General features: G+C 44.0%; 1 non-coding gene across 1 annotated transcript; it reads right to left on the bottom strand.

Moving 5' to 3' along the window:
• Positions 1 to 2602: 2602 nt before the first annotated feature.
• LOC130023298 (small nucleolar RNA SNORD67) lies at positions 2603 to 2703 on the bottom strand. Its single transcript, XR_008792446.1, has one exon. It is a non-coding gene; the product is annotated as a small nucleolar RNA SNORD67 (small nucleolar RNA).
• Between the last annotated feature and the right edge of the window lie 6508 nt (positions 2704 to 9211).

Below are 9211 nucleotides of genomic sequence, written 5' to 3'. Positions count from 1 at the left end.
TAAAGTACAAAATAGCCAATAGCCAACAGATGGGCTTGCTTCAGTGGAATTCAAGACATGAGGGCCCTGTTATCCGCCCATTCTGCCTTACTCCTGATTCTGTCTTAACACTTGGTTCCCAAAACATTGACAACTGTGAGTGACTCAGTGGATTCCTTTTGTCTAGATAGTGGCACCAACTCTTAAAATGTATTTTGAGTAGTAGTAGCACTGTCCTCCCGTTGTTCATCGAGTTTGCTTGAGCTGGCACCAGTATCTTCTCCATTGTGAGACTTGTAATTGTTTTTGGCAAAGTGAATACGCCACGAGTAGCATACCAGGATCTGCCATTCAGGCAGGATACTTTCGATAGCTTACTAAGCTCTCTGAGAGGGACAGAGGAATCAAACCCGGGTGGGTTGCATGCAAGTCAAATGCCCTACCCGCTGTGATATTGCTCCAGCCCCAGTAAAATGTCACGCACCAGGGAGTCGAGTATTTTGACATTGTAAAAATCATTTAAACTTTTATGTGTCCTATTATCTCAATAAATAGAAGTAATATTGTACACATCATAGGATTTATATTAAAATAAACATTAAAGTATATCAATTAAATCGGTTGTTATGCAACAATTGCATACTGGAGTAGCAGAGTTTCTGAATCTGGTCACAGGCACCCCCAGAACCCCTCACCTGCTCTGGAGTCCTCCCTTTTCTCCACCAGTTCAAAGAGATCTTTTTATAGAGAAGGAGGATATGCAAATAAGACTCTCCACAGTGATGAAAACAGCCCAGCCCAGCCTCAGCTCCAGGAGAGGCGTCAGTTCAGGGGTTCCAGGGGCTCCATCCTGACTCACACACAACCAACATGGCATGTGGGCTCAGCTGGCTTCTCCTGGTGGCTGTGATAGGAGGTAACTCATGGGTGACAGAGACATGGAGCATGGGAGAGATGGGAGAGGCAGATCCTTTGTGTGAGGAGAGTTTCCTGACCAGGATGTCTTTGTGTTTGCAGGGGTCCAGTGTGAGGTGCAGCTGGTGGAGTCTGGGGGAGACTTGGTGAAGCCTGGGGGGTCTCTGACACTCTCCTGTGCAGCCTCTGGATTCAATTTTGGCAGCTATTATATGAACTGGGTCCGCCAGGCTCCAGGGAAGGGCCTAGAGTGGGTCTCACGCATCAATACTGGTGGTGGTACATACTATGCGGACTCTGTGAAGGGCCGATTCACCATCTCCAGAGACAACAGCAAGAACACGCTCTCTCTGCAAATGAACCAACTGAGGGAGGAGGACACGGCCTTGTACTACTGTGCGAGCGACACAGTGAGGGGAAGGCCCTGTGGGCCCTGACATAAACCACCTGCAGGAGGAAGCAGGATGAGTTTCAGGGGTGCAAGCCCCCAGGAGGCTATCAGGACTCACCCCTGAGGAAACGTTGCTCATGACCAGATGAATCATCTTTCTGTGGAGATCAGGCTTGACCTGCCCCTCAGTTCTCAGATGACGCCATGAGTACCTTGTCCTGCGGTTTGTGGCTCTGAGTCCTCCATCCCCACTGTGGATGAGAAGCAGTTTGTCTCACTCTCTGTCTCATGTAGTTTTACTAATGTTACCATGACTTCCCTGGGGCCTGAGGGGCACATTATTCTCTTGTAGAAATTAAAATCATCCTTTAGAGATTATCTTGGTCTCCTGGTGGGAGTCTTCATCAGAAAGAGAAATCCTGGCATTCACTCAGCTGTGTGGTGTCTCCTTCCTTCTGCCCTTAGACACACACTCTGTGCCCACTGATCTCTACCCTCAAACCTGCAGCCAGGTAGCCTCCACCTGGTCACCCTACACCTGGGAGTCCTGCTCTCTGGGATGGGCTGACCTCTAGTCCTTCATCCACTCACTAAATGGACATTCAGGTTTTCCCATTTCCTCTCCACCCCTCTAACTTATAGAGGAGAAAGCAGGTCTTGTGCATTGGCAGTACAAGAGGCAGGACCCTGAGCACTGATGCCCTCCCTGAGCCCTCACTCTTCTGGTACCTCAAGATACACCGCATCCCAGTGCTCAGGGATGCTCCTTGCACTGAAGCCCTATACTGATACCATTGCAGATGTAACTCTTAATGAATTTCTCATTGTGTATCAACCTCAATATCCTGTCTGCCCTCTAGAGGCAGCGAAACCTGGGAGTTAGAATCTATATTCCTCCTTCCCCTCACATGGTGACCCCGCTGAAGCAGCTCTCCTGTTCTGAGGACCTTCCACAATCTCCTCTTTAAAACCACAAGTACACCATTAATTCTTCACTTAGGGAACTCAACGAGTTTTAAAGGTTCAATATCAATAGCACTGTAGCACTGTCCTCCCATTGTATATCGAGTTGCTCGAACGGGCACCAGTAACATCTCCATTGTGAGACTTGTTGTTACTGTTTTTGGCATATCAAATATGCCACGGGGAGCTTGCCAGGCTCTGCCGTGGGGGCGGAATACTCTCGGTAGCTTGCCGGGCTCCCCAAGAGGGACTGAGGAATAGACACCGAGTTGGCCATGTGGAATGCAAACGCCCTACCTACTGTACTATTGCTCCAGCCCAAAGCAAGAAGGAAGAGGGAATAAAAATGAATAATAATAATAATAATGACAATGATAATAATAGTCAACAGGGTGATACTGAGTGGTGCCTGTATCACCTGATACTTGGCTCCACCAGTGTGCAAAATGATCAAAAATGATCGTCTGTACTTTCAATGCATGTACGCTAGCATCAGATACATCCATCGAGGACCTGATGGTACAAGCGCGAATGATCAAGTACGACATCATTGGTCTGACCGAGACAAGAAGGCACGAATCTCACCATGCCGTTTTCGACACTGGAGAAGAATTGTTCCTCGGAACATGCGATAAAAGAGGTGTTGGAGGCGTCGGTGTCCTTGTCAACACAAACTTGGCCAAGAGCATTGATTCATTCGAATGCCTAACAACCCAAATCGGACGTTTACATTTGAATAGATGTGGCTCACTGCCTGCAGTTTCTATCTTTTGAGAATGACTTGCAACCAGGACATGCCACACCGTCTGTCTTACCTTTCGAGACTCACCCTGAAGGAGAGGGGACAAATGCACAATAGTCTTTTGCTCTCTAGTGGTAATTTAAAAGAGCATCTGAATTTTCACACCTTTATTTTGAGTTTGGCACTTCAGTTCTATGAGAATATTCTTGTTTCTTAGATGTTTCCTAACATTATTATGTTATTTTTTCATAATGCTATCAACTTGTCTTCTTATAAATCTACAGAGTGAGACTGAGTATCCTTATAACAGTAAAGCAGTGAGCAAATACCACATGCACATCCATGCGTGGAGAAACAAGCTCAATATGCTGATACAGTCGATCACTCCTGCTCTGTGGCAATGGGTGCACAGTGCCAGTGCTGTAAACAAGATCGCTGTGCAGACTTTATGGCAATTCTAAAAAAAAATTTGTGAATTGTAACATAAGTGATAGAATTTTTTTAAATGTCAATTTATGGTATTAGTGTACAGTTACTGCACACTATGGTTTTCAAGTTCCCATAACCCACAAGCCGAACCTGCGACCTGGACTCTTTTCCCTCCCTCTATCCCCTTATTCGACCCTGATTAGCAGCTGCAGTTTCAGTGCACACTATCACCTCCCTTAGCACCACCCCTGTGCTCCAGACCATCTGTCATCATTCCTGGGTCACTTTAACATCTTTTCTCCTCTCACCCCAAACCTCCACTCTCAGTACTGTATCTCCTTATGAAGCCATTGGGCTACACTAGCACGCGACAGGGACAAATGGTGACGTTACTGGCGCCCGCTCGAGCAAATCGACGACTAACAGGAAGTTAAGTGATTAAGTGATTAAAACCCCAAAAACCAATCAGAAAGGTCAATGAAACCAAGAGCTGGTTCTTTCAGAAAGAAGATTGATAAACCACTAGCAAGACTCACAAGAAAGAGAGAGAGAGAGAACCCTAATAAACCAAATCTGAAATGAAAAGGGGGACATCACAACAGAAACCAATGAAATTCAAAAGATTATCAGAGACTACTTTGAGAGTCTGTATGCCACTAAACCAGACAACATAGAAGAAATGGATGAATTCCTGGATTCCTACAATCTTCCAAGATTGAACCAGGAAGACCTGGGAAACCTGAATAGATTCGTTCATATCAAGGAAATTAAAGCGATAATCAAAAGTCTTCCCCAAAAACAAAAGCCCAGGCCCAGATGATTTCACTAGTGAATTCTTCCAACATTTAAAGAAGATCTTTTGCACTTCTCCTCAAGGTTTTCCAGGAAATTGAAAAAGCAGGAACTCTTCCAAACAGCTTCTATGAGGCACATATCTCCCTAATACCAAAAGCAAGCAAAGACACCATCAACAACAACAAAAAAAACCTGTAGGCCAATATCCCTGATGAAAACAGATGGGAAGATCCTCAACAAAATATTAATAAATAGAATACAACAACTCATCAAAAAATATCATACACCACGACCAAGTGGGATTCATCCTGGGGATGCAAGGATGGTTTAACATTCGGAAATGAATCAACATAATCCATCATATCAACAAAAGTAAAGATGAAAGCCATATGATCATAGACGCAGATAAAGCTTTTGACAAGATCCAGCACCCGTTTATGATAAAAACTCTCACCAAAATGGGTTTTGAAGAAACTTTCCTCAAGATAGTCAAAGCCACCTACGACAAACCCATGGCAAGCATTATCCTCAATGGGGAAAAACTAAGGACCTTTCCTCTAAGATTAGCGACAAGACAAGGATGCCCACTATCACCACTTCTGCTTAACATAGTACTGGATGTACTTGCACTAGCAATTAGGCAAGAAAAAGACATTAAAGGCATCCAGATAGGAAAGGAAGAAATCAAACTCTCACTATTCGGAGATGATATGATACTATACCTCGAGAATCCTAAATCCTCTACCAAGAAACTCCTAGAAACAATAGACTTGAACTGTAAAGTCGCAGACTATAAAATCAATGCCCAAAACTCCACGGCCTTTCTATATGCAAATAATGACAGAGAGGAAAGTGAAATGAAAAAAATAATCCCGTTTACAATCATGCCCCAGAAAATCAAATACCTCGAAATCAGCCTCTTTAGAGATAATGAACCTCTACAATGAAAACTACAAAATGCTACTCCATGAAATAAAAGAGGACACAAGGAAATGAAAACCTATCCCCTACTCATGGATAGGAAGAATTAACATTGTCAAAATGGCAATACTTCCTAAAGCATTGTAGAGATTCAACGCAATCCCCATAAGGATACCCATGAAGTTCTTCAAAGAAATAGATCAAGCACTCCTGAAATTCATATGGAACAACAAACTCTCATGGATAGCTAAAGCAATTCTTGGGAAAAAGACGTGGGGAGGCATTACCCTCCCCAATCTCAAACTCTACTACAAAGCAGTAATAACTAAAACAGCATGGTACTGGAACAAAGCCAGGGCAGCAGACCAATGGAAAGGGTGAAATATCTGTACACAAAACGCCAAATGTATGAACATCTAATCTTTGATTAGGGAGCAATAAATGTGAAGTGGAACAAGAAAAGCCTTTTCAACAAATGGTGCTGGCATAACTGGACAACCACATACAAAAAATTGGGCTTAGGCCTCGACATAACACCATGCACAAAAGTCAGATCAAATAAATTAAAGATCTCAACATCAGGCCTAAATCCATAAGGTACACTGAAGACAAGGTCGATCAAACCCTCCACGATATTGAAGATACTTAACGGTATCTTCAAAGATGACACTACAGTGTTGGTGCAAATATGGCGAGAAAGGGACCCTCCTTCACCGCTGGTGAGAATGCCGACTGGTTCAGCCCTTGTGGAAAACAGATATAAACAAATGGGACTATCTTAAATTAAGAAGTGTCTGCACCTCAAAAGTGACCAGAATACAAAGACAATCTACAGAATGGGAAAGGATATTTACCCAATACCCATCTGACAAGGGATTTATATCAAGGATATACAAAGCACTGGTTGAACTCTACAAGAATAGAACATCTAACTCCATCAAAAAATGGGGTGATGAAATGAACAGAACATTTCCCAAAGAAGAAATCCGAATGGCAAAAAGGCACATGAGAAAATGCTCTACAGCACTAATCATCAGGAGATGCAGATCAAAACAACAATGAGATATCATCTCACAACACAGAGAATGGCCCACATCCAAATGAACAAAAGCAACCAGTGTTGGCGCGGATGTGGCGAGAAAGGGACCCTCCTTCACTGCTGGTGGGAATGCCGACTGGTTCAGCCCTTTTGGAAAACAGTATGGACGATTCTCAAAAAAGTAGAAATTGAGCTCCCATTTGACCCAGAAATACCACTTTTGGGAATATATCCCAGAGAGGCAAAAAAGTACAGTCGAAAAGACATCTGCACTTCTATGTTCACTGCTGCACTGTTCAAAATAGCCAATCTCTGTAAAAAACCTGAGTGCCCGAAAACAGATGATTGGTTAAAGAAACTTCGGTACATCCACACAGTGGAGTACTATGCAGCTGTTAGAAAAGATGAAGTCATGAAACTTACATACAAGTGTTATTACATGGAAAGTATCATGCTAAGTGAAATGAGTCAGAAAGAGAGGGGCAGACATAGAAAGATTTTATTCATCTGGGGTATATAAAGTAACAAAATGGAGACTAACACCCAAGAATAGCCGAGATACACACCAGGAGTTTCACTCCATGGCTTGGAGGCCAGCTGCATATGCTGGGAGGAAAGGTAGCTCAGAAAGAGAAGGTAGCATCAAATAAAGGGTTTGGGGAAAATCCTCCCAGGATGAGAGATGCGTGCTGAATGTAGACTATGAACTGAACATAATTGAAACTCAATGTCTCTTTTACAAACCACAGCACACAAAAGGAGAGAGAAAACAAAAGGGAATGCCCTGCCACAAGAGTGGGGTGGAATGGGGGGAAGGGGAGTGGGTGGAAAACAGGGAGCATTGGAGGTGGAGAATGGACACTGGTGGAGGATGGGTACTCGATCATTGTATAACTGAAACCCAAACACAAAAATTTGTACATCTACAACTGTACCTCATGGTGTTTCATTAATAAAAATTTAGAAAAAGAAAGAGCATGGTACTGGAACAAAGGCAGAGCTGCAGACCAATGGAACAGGGTTGAATATATGGCATCTCCCCCCAAACATATGATCATCTAATCTTTGATAAGGGAGCAAGAAATGTGAAGTGGAGCAAGGAAAGCCTCTTTAACAAATTGTGCTGGCAAAAATAGACAGCTATACGCAAAAAATGGTCTCAGATCTTTACTCAACACCATGTACAAAAGTAAGATCAAAATGGATTAAAGACTTCAACATCAGACTGGAATCCATAAGGTACATTGAAGACAAGGTTGGCAAAACCCTCCACAACATTGAAGCGAACTGTATCTTCAAATATGACACGCTGGAGGTATGGTGCCACCAGCAGGTCAATCTGTATCTGTGAGGTGAGTGCTTCAGCAGCCTGATGGCACCTTCAGACTTACAGATACACCAAAATTGCTATTGTGCCTTTGACCAGACCCCAAAAACTTGGGGAGAAGTTTACCAAGAAAGTAAACGGTCAAAAGTTAGGTATGTGGGAGACACACCCACAAACCACCTCCGGCTTACTGGCCATAATCCCAGAGACTAAGAAACAAATCTTTAAAGATTTGACTTAAACCCAACGGCTTTTGTCAGAAATGTGTCTGGTCCCTGCAGTAGGTTACAGGCGCTGGGCCACCCTAGGTGGGAATAGGTTTCGTGCCTTGTCCTGTTCCCCTTGGTGGCCTCCATCCTCCAGAGGCCATTGGACAGTCAGGTTTGAGCCCACAGTGACGAGACGTGGGGCCTTTGTTCCGGCCCTTTCCTCCCCATTCCAACGAAACCCCAAGTTGCCATCCACGGATGGCATTTCTGGCTCCTGATCAAGCTGCTTAATGGCCATGATCTTAGAGACTCAAATCTTGAAACCCAGCGGCTTTTGGCAGAAATGCATCCAGTTCCTACAGTAGTTTACTGGTGCTGACCCACCCTAGGTGGGAATAGGTTTTGTGCCTCAGCCTATTCCCCCTGGTGGCCCAGTGGCCACCATCTTCCGGAGGCCACTGGACATTCAAGTTTGGGCACGCAGTGACGAGACACGTGGGGACTCAAGGGATGGGGGTGGAGCTGGCTCTTTCCTACCTGTCCCAACAAGACCCTGAGTAGTCACCCACGAACGGCCTCTCTGGCTCCTGATACAGCTGCTTAATGGCCATGATCCCAGAGACTCAGAAACAAATCTTGAAACTCAGCAGCTTTTGGCAGAAATGCGTCTGGAACCCACAGTAGGTTACTGTGGCTGAGCCACTGTAGGATAGCATTGCTTTGTCCTTTATCCCTTTCTCCACAAGGAGCTTAGGTTTATCAGGTTACACACATCACAGTGCTCCCAAGTCACTCCCATTCCTTTGTTTATCTGTAACCATTTCTCTATGCTCTCTTCCCAAACAGTTAATCAGCTTTTCCCCCCTAATCAGTATCTGTTCATTTGTAAGGGCAGATCATTCTAGGACATTTAAATTGTATTGTAAGTTAATATTGCCTTTCTCTTCTCCTTATGTCTTTTGAATAGTTTACTTTAAAGGAATGCCCTTTTTGTATAGATACAGGAAGACCGTTAACATTATGCTTTGTAACTTAGGATTTGATTGGCCTTGAATATTATTCACTCCCGGGCATCTGCTTTCTCGACTTAAGCCTCAGTTGCCCTTAGTTCCTAACACCCCAAAAGCAGGGTCCCGACGAGGGACTGAATGGACCCAGGACAAGCGGTGGGCTTCCCTGGCATCGAAATGGGCCAGGCAAAAGTGCCATGATTCTTAACTATAAGTTAAGAGCTTGAACATAGACAAATGCTGTCATGATCCAAAAGTAACGATGAGAGTAGGACCTTGCTTCAGGTAGGAAAGACTATCTGGCCTAAGCACTGTAGTCTGAGAACGAGATGGCCCTAGGAAGGTAATTCTGTAAGTTTAAGGTATTTATTACTGTATCCATACAAAATGATTTATATTATATATGATTATGTGTTTGTTGGACAAGGAGAGGAGAAACACACCCATGGGATTCTGCTCTAGGGTGGGTCATCCTGCTGAGAGAGTATCTG

The sequence above is a fragment of the Sorex fumeus genome, unplaced genomic scaffold (genome assembly GCF_029834395.1).
Source record: "Sorex fumeus unplaced genomic scaffold, SorFum_2.1 ptg000022l, whole genome shotgun sequence".
Classification (NCBI taxonomy): domain Eukaryota; kingdom Metazoa; phylum Chordata; class Mammalia; order Eulipotyphla; family Soricidae; genus Sorex; species Sorex fumeus.
The sequence above is the reverse complement of the archived record's forward strand: the minus strand, read 5'-3'. Positions and strand labels throughout refer to the sequence as shown.